Here is a 9,910-nt window from a genome sequence, read left to right as displayed (position 1 = left end):
ATCCTACCTTTCCACAATCCCTCTCATCCTGCCTTTCCACAATCCCTCTCATCCTGCCTTTCCACAATCCCTCTCACCTGCCTTTCCACATCCCCTCTCATCCTGCCTTTCCACATTCCCTCTCACCCTGCCTTTCCACAATCCCCTCTCATCCTGCCTTTCCACAATCCCTCTCATCCTGCCTTTCCACATCCCCTCTCATCCTGCCTTTCCACAATCCCTCTCACCCTGCCTTTCCACAATCCCTCTCATCCTGCCTTTCCACAATCCCCTCTCATCCTGCCTTTCCACAATCCCTCTCACCCTGCCTTTCCACAATCCCTCTCATTCTGCCTTTCCACAATCCCTCTCACCTGCCTTTCCACAATCCCTCTCACCCTGCCTTTCTCATCTGCCTTTCCACAATCGCTCTCATCCTGCTTTTCCACAATCCCTCTCATCCTGCCTTTCCACAATTCCTCTCACCTGCCTTTCTACAATCCCTCTCATCCTGCCTTTCCACAATCCCTCTCATCCTGCTTTTCCACAATCCCTCCAACCTGCCTTTCCACAATCCCTTTCATCGTGCCTTTCCACAATCCCTCTCATCCTGCCTTTCCACAATCCCTCTCACCTGCCTTTCCACAATCCCTCTGATCCTGCATTTCCACAATCCCTCTCACCTGCCTTTCCACAATCCCTCTCATCCTGCCTTTCGACAATCCCTCTCACCTGCCTTTCCACAATCCCATCTCACCCTGCCTTTCCACAATCCCTCTCATCCTGCCTTTCCACAATCCCTCTCATCCTGCTTTTCCACAATCCCTCTCACCTGCCTTTCCACAATCCCTCACATCCTGCCTTTCCACAATCCCTCTCATCTGCCTTTCCCCAATCCCTCTCACCCTGCCTTTCCTCAATCCCCCCTTATCCTGCCCTTCCACAATCCCTCTCACCCTGCCTTTCCACAATCCCTCTCACCTGCCTTTCCACAATCCCTCTCATCCTGCCTTTCCACAATCCCTCTCATCTGCCTTTCCACAATCCCCTCCCACCCTGCCTTTCCTCAATCCCCCCTTATCCTGCCCTTCCACAATCCCTCTCACCCTGCCTTTCCACAATCCCTCTCATCCTGCCTTTCCACAATCCCTCTCATCCTGCTTTTCCACAATCCCTCCAACCTGCCTTTCCACAATCCCTTTCATCGTGCCTTTCCACAATCCCTCTCATCCTGCCTTTCCACAATCCCTCTCACCTGCCTTTCCACAATCCCTCTGATCCTGCATTTCCACAATCCCTCTCACCTGCCTTTCCACAATCCCTCTCATCCTGCCTTTCGACAATCCCTCTCACCTGCCTTTCCACAATCCCATCTCACCCTGCCTTTCCACAATCCCTCTCATCCTGCCTTTCCACAATCCCTCTCATCCTGCTTTTCCACAATCCCTCTCACCTGCCTTTCCACAATCCCTCACATCCTGCCTTTCCACAATCCCTCTCATCTGCCTTTCCACAATCCCTCTCACCCTGCCTTTCCTCAATCCCCCCTTATCCTGCCCTTCCACAATCCCTCTCACCCTGCCTTTCCACAATCCCTCTCACCCTGCCTTTCCACAATCCCTCTCACCTGCCTTTCCACAATCCCTCTCATCCTGCCTTTCCACAATCCCTCTCATCTGCCTTTCCACAATCCCCTCCCACCCTGCCTTTCCTCAATCCCCCCTTATCCTGCCCTTCCACAATCCCTCTCACCCTGCCTTTCCACAATCCCTCTCACCTGCCTTTCCACAATCCCTCTCATCCTGCCTTTCCACAATCCCCCCTCATTCTGCCTTTCCACATTCCCTCTCACCTTCCTTTCCACAATTCCCTCTCATCCTGCCTTTCCACAATCCCTCTCACCTGCCTTTCCACAATCCCTCTCATCCTGCCTTTCCACAATCCCCCCTCATTCTGCCTTTCCACAATCCCCTCTCACCCTGCCTTTCCACAATCCCTCTCACCTGCCTTTCCACAATCCCTCTCATCCTGCCTTTCCACAATCCCCCCTCATTCTGCCTTTCCACATTCCCTCTCACCTTCCTTTCCACAATTCCCTCTCATCCTGCCTTTCCACAATCCCTCTCACCTGCATTTCCACAATCCCTCTCACCTGCCTTTCCACAATCCCCTCTCATCCTGCCTTTCCACAATCCCTCTCATCCTGCCTTTCCACAATCCCTCTCACCTGCCTTTCCACAATCCCTCTCATCCTGCCTTTCCACAATCCCTGTCATCCTGCCTTTCCACAATCCCTCTCACCTGCCTTTCCACAATCCCTCTCACCCTGCCTTTCCACAATCCCCTCTCATCCTGCCTTTCCACAATCCCTCTCATCCTGCCTTTTTACCATCCCTCTCACCTGCCTTTCCACAATCCCTCTCACCTGCCTTTCCACAATCCCTCTCACCTGCCTTTCCACAATCCCTCTCATCCTGCCTTTCCACAATCCCTCTCACTTGCCTTTCCACAATCCCTCTCATCCTACCTTTCCACAATCCCTCTCATCCTGCATTTCCACAATCCCTGCCTTTCCACATCCCCTCTCATCCTGCCTTTCCACAATCCCTCTCACCTGCCTTTCCACAATCCCTCTCATCCTACCTTTCCAGAATCCCTCTTCTCCTGCCTTTCCACAATCCCTCTCATCCTGCCTTTCCACAATCCCTCTCATCCTGCCTTTCCACAATCCCTCTCACCTGCCTTTCCACATCCCCTCTCATCCTGCCTTTCCACATTCCCTCTCACCCTGCCTTTCCACAATCCCCTCTCATCCTGCCTTTCCACAATCCCCTCTCATCCTGCCTTTCCACAATCCCTCTCATCCTACCTTTCCACAATCCCTCTTCTCCTGCCTTTCCACAATCCCTCTCATCCTGCCTTTCCACAATCCCTCTCATCCTGCCTTTCCACATTCCCTCTCATCCTGCCTTTCCACAATCCCTCTCACCCTGCCTTTCCACAATCCCTCTCATCCTGCCTTTCCACAATCCCCTCTTATCCTGCCTTTCCACAATCCCTCACCCTGCCTTTCCACAATCCCTCTCATTCTGCCTTTCCACAATCCCTCTCACCTGCCTTTCCACAATCCCTCTCACCCTGCCTTTCCACAATCCCCTCTCATTCTGCCTTTCCACAATCCCTCTCATCCTGCCTTTTCACCATCCCTCTCACCTGCCTTTCCACAATCCCTCTCATCCTGCCTTTCCACAATCCCTCTCATCCTGCTTTTCCACAATCCCACTAACCTGCCTTTCCACAATCCCTCTCATCCTGCCTTTCGACAATCCCTCTCACCTGCCTTTCCACAATCCCATCTCACCCTGCCTTTCCACAATCCCTCTCATCCTGCCTTTCCACAATCCCTCTCATCCTGCTTTTCCACAATCCCTCTCACCTGCCTTTCCACAATCCCTCACATCCTGCCTTTCCACAATCCCTCTCATCTGCCTTTCCACAATCCCTCTCACCCTGCCTTTCCTCAATCCCCCCTTATCCTGCCCTTCCACAATCCCTCTCACCCTGCCTTTCCACAATCCCTCTCACCTGCCTTTCCACAATCCCTCTCATCCTGCCTTTCCACAATCCCTCTCATCTGCCTTTCCACAATCCCCTCCCACCCTGCCTTTCCTCAATCCCCCCTTATCCTGCCCTTCCACAATCCCTCTCACCCTGCCTTTCCACAATCCCACTCACCTGCCTTTCCACAATCCCTCTCATCCTGCCTTTCCACAATCCCCCCTCATTCTGCCTTTCCACATTCCCTCTCACCTTCCTTTCCACAATTCCCTCTCATCCTGTCTTTCCACAATCCCTCTCACCTGCCTTTCCACAATCCCTCTCATCCTGCCTTTCCACAATCCCTCTCACCTTCCTTTCCACAATCCCCTCTCATCCTGCCTTTCCACAATCCCTCTCACCTGCCTTTCCACAATCCCTCTCATCCTGCCTTTCCACAATCCCCCCTCATTCTGCCTTTCCACATTCCCTCTCACCTTCCTTTCCACAATTCCCTCTCATCCTGCCTTTCCACAATCCCTCTCACCTGCATTTCCACAATCCCTCTCACCTGCCTTTCCACAATCCCCTCTCATCCTGCCTTTCCACAATCCCTCTCATCCTGCCTTTCCACAATCCCTCTCACCTGCCTTTCCACAATCCCTCTCATCCTGCCTTTCCACAATCCCTGTCATCCTGCCTTTCCACAATCCCTCTCACCTGCCTTTCCACAATCCCTCTCACCCTGCCTTTCCACAATCCCCTCTCATCCTGCCTTTCCACAATCCCTCTCATCCTGCCTTTTTACCATCCCTCTCACCTGCCTTTCCACAATCCCTCTCACCTGCCTTTCCACAATCCCTCTCACCTGCCTTTCCACAATCCCTCTCATCCTGCCTTTCCACAATCCCTCTCACTTGCCTTTCCACAATCCCTCTCATCCTGCCTTTCCACAATCCCTGCCTTTCCACATCCCCTCTCATCCTGCCTTTCCACAATCCCTCTCACCTGCCTTTCCACAATCTCTCTCATCCTACCTTTCCACAATCCCTCTTCTCCTGCCTTTCCACAATCCCTCTCATCCTGCCTTTCCACAATCCCTCTCATCCTGCCTTTCCACAATCCCTCTCATCCTGCCTTTCCACAATCCCTCTCACCTGCCTTTCCACATCCCCTCTCATCCTGCCTTTCCACATTCCCTCTCACCCTGCCTTTCCACAATCCCCTCTCATCCTGCCTTTCCACAATCCCTCTCATCCTGCCTTTCCACAATCCCCTCTCATCCTGCCTTTCCACAATCCCTCTCACCCTGCCTTTCCACAATCCCTCTCACCCTGCCTTTCCACAATCCCTCTCATTCTGCCTTTCCACAATCCCTCTCACCTGCCTTTCCACAATCCCTCTCACCCTGCCTTTCCACAATCCCCTCTCATTCTGCCTTTCCACAATCCCTCTCATCCTGCCTTTTCACCATCCCTCTCACCTGCCTTTCCACAATCCCTCTTACCTGCCTTTCCACAATCCCTCTCACCTGCCTTTCCACAATCCCTCTCATCCTGCCTTTCCACAATCCCTCTCACTTGCCTTTCCACAATCCCTCTCATCCTACCTTTCCACAATCCCTCTTCTCCTGCCTTTCCACAATCCCTCTCATCCTGCCTTTCCACAATCCCAGCCTTTCCACATCCCCTCTCATCCTGCCTTTCCACAATCCCTCTCACCTGCCTTTCCACAATCCCTCTCATCCTACCTTTCCACAATCCCTCTCATCCTGCCTTTCCACAATCCCTCTCATCCTGCCTTTCCACAATCCCTCTCACCTGCCTTTCCACATCCCCTCTCATCCTGCCTTTCCACATTCCCTCTCACCTTGCCTTTCCACAATCCCCTCTCATCCTGCCTTTCCACAATCCCCTCTCATCCTGCCTTTCCACAATCCTTCTCATCCTACCTTTCCACAATCCCTCTTCTCCTGCCTTTCCACAATCCCTCTCATCCTGCCTTTCCACAATCCCTCTCATCCTGCCTTTCCACATCCCCTCTCATCCTGCCTTTCCACAATCCCTCTCACCCTGCCTTTCCACAATCCCTCTCATCCTGCCTTTCCACAATCCCTCTCACCCTGCCTTTCCACAATCCCCTCTCATCCTGCCTTTCCACAATCCCTCTCACCCTGCCTTTCCACAATCCCTCTCATTCTGCCTTTCCACAATCCCTCTCATCCTTCCTTTCCACAATCCCTCTCATCCTGCCTTTCCACAATCCCTCTCACCCTGCCTTTCCACAATCCCCTCTCATCCTGCCTTTCCACAATCCCTCTCATCCTGGCTTTCCACAATCCTCGGCCACCTGCTCTGTCTTCGCCTTCTTTATCCTGAAGTTGCCTGTGTCTGATTTGTCATTATCTTTGGACATGTGCACTGTATTGCCCTGTTTCTAGTCTGCTGGTGCCTTTGCACTGAATCCCTATAATGATTGCTAATGCCTCACAAATATTTTAGCACTCTGGAATAAACACTGTCTGTCTCCTGGGTGATGGTCATGTTTGTAGAGGCTGTTTATTGCAGCACTAGGACATTGCTGCTGGAGTATCTCAAGGAATTGTCACTGGCCCAACTGTCTTCAGATGCTCCATCAGGTATTAAAGGAAAAGAAAACACTTATATCGACCCTTTTATAATGCCCCACAACGCTTTACAGTCAATAAAGTATCGTTACTGTTGTAATGTAGGAAATAAGGCCGTCAATTTATGCGCAGTAAGCTGCCACAAACAGCAATGTGATAATGACCAGATAATTTGATTTAAGTTTTTGGCCAGGTTACCAGGGAGAACTTCCCTGCTCTTATAGAACATAGAACATAGAAAATACAGCACAGAACAGGCCCTTCGGCCCACGATGTTGTGCCGATCCTTTGTCCTCTGTCAAGGACAATTTAATCTATACCCCATCATTCTCCTTTATCCATATACCTATCTAAAAGCCGTTTGAAAGTCCCTAAAGTTTCTGACTCAACAACTTCCCCAGGCAAGGCATTCCATGCCCCGACCACTCTCTGGGTAAAGAACCTTCCCCTGACATCCCCCTTATATCTCCCACCCTTCACCTTAAATTTATGACCCCTTGTAACGCTTTGCTCCACCCGGGGAAAAAGTTTCTGACTGTCTACCCTATCTATTCCCCTGATCATCTTATAAACCTCTATCATGTCACCCCTCATCCTTCTCCGTTCTAATGAGAAGAGGCCTAGAATGTTCAGCCTTTCCTCGTAAGACTTATTCTCCATTCCAGGCAACATCCTGGTAAATCTCCTCTGCACCCTCTCCAAGGCTTCCACATCCTTCCTAAAATGAGGCGACCAGAACTGCACACAGTACTCCAAATGAGGCCTTACCAAGGTCCTGTACAGCTGCATCATCACCTCACGGCTCTTAAATTCAATCCCTCTGCTAATGAACGCTAACACCCCATATGCCTTCTTCACAGCCCTATCCACTTGAGTTGCAACTTTCAACGATCTATGCACATAGACCCCAAGGTCTCTCTGCTCCTCCACATGCCCAAGAACCCTACCGTTAACCCAGTATTTTGCATTCGTGTTTGTCCTTCCAAAATGGACGACCTCACACTTTTCAGGGTTAAACTCCATCTGCCACTTTTCAGCCCAGCACTGCAACCTATCCAAGTCCCTTTGCAGACGACAATAGCCCTCCTCGGTATCCACAACACCACCAACCTTTGTATCATCTGCAAATTTACTGACCCACCCTTCGACTTCCTCATCCAAGTCGTTAATAAAAATCACAAACAGGAGAGGACCCAGAACTGATCCCTGTGGCACGCCACTGGTAACTGGGCTCCAGGCTGAGTATTTACCATCTAAGACCACTCTCTGCCTTCTATCAGTTAGCCAATTCTTAATCCAACTGGCCACATTCCCCACTATCCCATGCCTCCTGACTTTCTCCATAAGTCTACCATGGGGGACCTTATCAAATGCCTTACTAAAATCCATGTACACCACATCCACTGGTTTACCCTCATCCACTTGCTTGGTCACCTGCTCAAAGAATTCAATCAGGCTTGTGAGGCAAGACCTACCCCTCACAAAACCGTGCTGACTGTCCCGAATCAAGCAGTGTCTTTCCAGATGCTCAGAAATCCTATCCCTCAGCACCTTTTCCATCAACTTGCCTACCACCGAAGTAAGACTAACTGGCCTGTAATTCCCAGGGTTGTTCCTATTCCCTTTCTTGAACAGGGGCACAACATTTGCCACCCTCCAATCACCTGGTACCACCCCCGTCAACAGAGAAGATGAAAAGATCATTGCCAGCGGCTCTGCAATTTCATCCCTTGCTTCCCATAACATCCTTGGATATACCCCGTCAGGCCCGGGAGACTTGTCTATCTTCAAGTTATTCAAAAACCCCAACACATCTTCCCTCCTAACGAGCACTTCCTCGAGCTTACCAGTCTGTTTCTTTGAGTGTTCTGAGATCATTTACTTCCACCTTAGAGGGCAGTGGAGGCCTCAGTTTAACATTTCATCCGAAAGACTACATCTTCAATACTACACCAGGTGTGACAGCCTGCATCTGGTGCTCAAGACCCTGGAGTGGGGATTGAACTAAAGACTTTCTGGCTGAGAAGTGAGGATGCTACCCACTGAGCTGGAGAACTTGAACCTGTCTAGCTATGCAGTCACTCTGCAAGTGTACCTTTACAGGTTAAGAGACAACAATTCACTTGATAAGGATAGAGTTGGAGTCAGCTTCACACAAGGTTCTAAATTCAGATCATGCAAGCAATTAACACAGTTATTTGTGGCCTCCTTTAAAATGACCAGTCAAGGTGCATCGAGATGGGGATTTCCTTAACCAAACTGCAGCCCAGGTACAGATAAGGATAATTGTACTGACTCACCGTGTGCTTGAAGGAAGCAGGCTTAGTTAACAGGCTGTACCTCAGACTTGCTTTCGTGGGAAAGATTGTCAGATATCGCCACCTTAATACCAATGGGAGGGGTTGTAATGTCCCTTTCTTCATTCCTGTAAAGGGATTGCTGCCCCCTCCCTCCCTCTCCACCTTCAATCCCACACCCCTCACAACTCCAAACAGCACCTTCCTCCTCCCCTGCCAGCATAAGCCAATGGGACGCTTTCACTGCCTGAGCTCTGGAGTTGGCAACTCTTCCCTTCATGTGGGGAGAGGTCAGGGGTGGTGGGGGCGGAAATGTGGTGGGGAGAGACACGGTGGGTTAATGTGCTGGAGACCTGCTCCAAAGGTGCACACCGTGCAACATTGCTTCAAAGCACAGGATGCAACATTCTGTCCAAGTCCTAGATGTTCTACATCTTATCATTAACTCAGTATCCTGCTCAGAAGGGAATATCATGTCCCAGTTCTAACAGCTTGATGTTTAAACATTACAATAGTACAACGTGTTACTAACCAGTGAGAGAGACCTCCCCATTAATAAAACAGGGCCATTCTCTGTACTGTACAGAAATATCTCCAACATTTACACTAGGGATCTCTGACCTATTGAAGTACATCAGGTACTGTTGCGTACAGAATCTGCAAACACGCGAGTCCTCTACTTGTACCTGAGCTCCCTGAGTTATGGGTCCATGGCAATCCCTCCTCAATACACAGCTGGAAGTCCAGAGGAAAATTTATCATTTGCTACCTCCCATTGAGAGGGATGAGAGCAAAGTCCAGATCATAATTGTGTTCAAGGTGATAAAAATACTTCAGGTCCAGAAAAAATAAAGGAAATAAAAATAAACTAACTGATAAAAATACAACAGGCGTAAGGAATAACAAGGAGTGTGGTAAGTTAAAACACAAGTGAGGAACAGTACTGGGGCCAAAGGAGAAGGCAGGGTCTGTTTCCCAATTAAAAGTTCCAAATACAAATGTAGGTCACGCAAGAAATGCGACAGGTGAATTAGGAGTGCAAATTCAGCTTAAAGGGTTTGACATAGTGTCACTGAAACCAGACTACAAACTGAACATAACTGGGAGATAAATATTCCAGGTTATAAAGTGTTTAGGAAGGACAGAAAAATGGGAAAAGCAGGAGGAATAGCAGTATTGATGAGGAACACTATTACAACATTAAAAAATGAAAATCTCATGAAAGGTGAACAGCAGCAGAAACACTCTGGGTTGAATTGAGAAACAGAAAAGGATGCAAGACTTTGGTGGGAATTATTTCTAGACCTCCAGATAGTAGATAAAGTCGCAGAATACATAATCACAGAGATCAGAGAAGCTTGGTGCAAAAACAGAGTAATTTGAATTGGAGACGTTAGTTTTCACCTAGAGTAGGGGAAGCAGAACAACTCAAGTCCCAAGGGCAGGGAATGTCTTGAGTGCATTCAAGGCA

This window comes from Heterodontus francisci, chromosome 10 (assembly GCF_036365525.1).
Source record: "Heterodontus francisci isolate sHetFra1 chromosome 10, sHetFra1.hap1, whole genome shotgun sequence".
NCBI classification, from domain to species: domain Eukaryota; kingdom Metazoa; phylum Chordata; class Chondrichthyes; order Heterodontiformes; family Heterodontidae; genus Heterodontus; species Heterodontus francisci.
Note: the sequence above shows the minus strand (reverse complement) of the source record.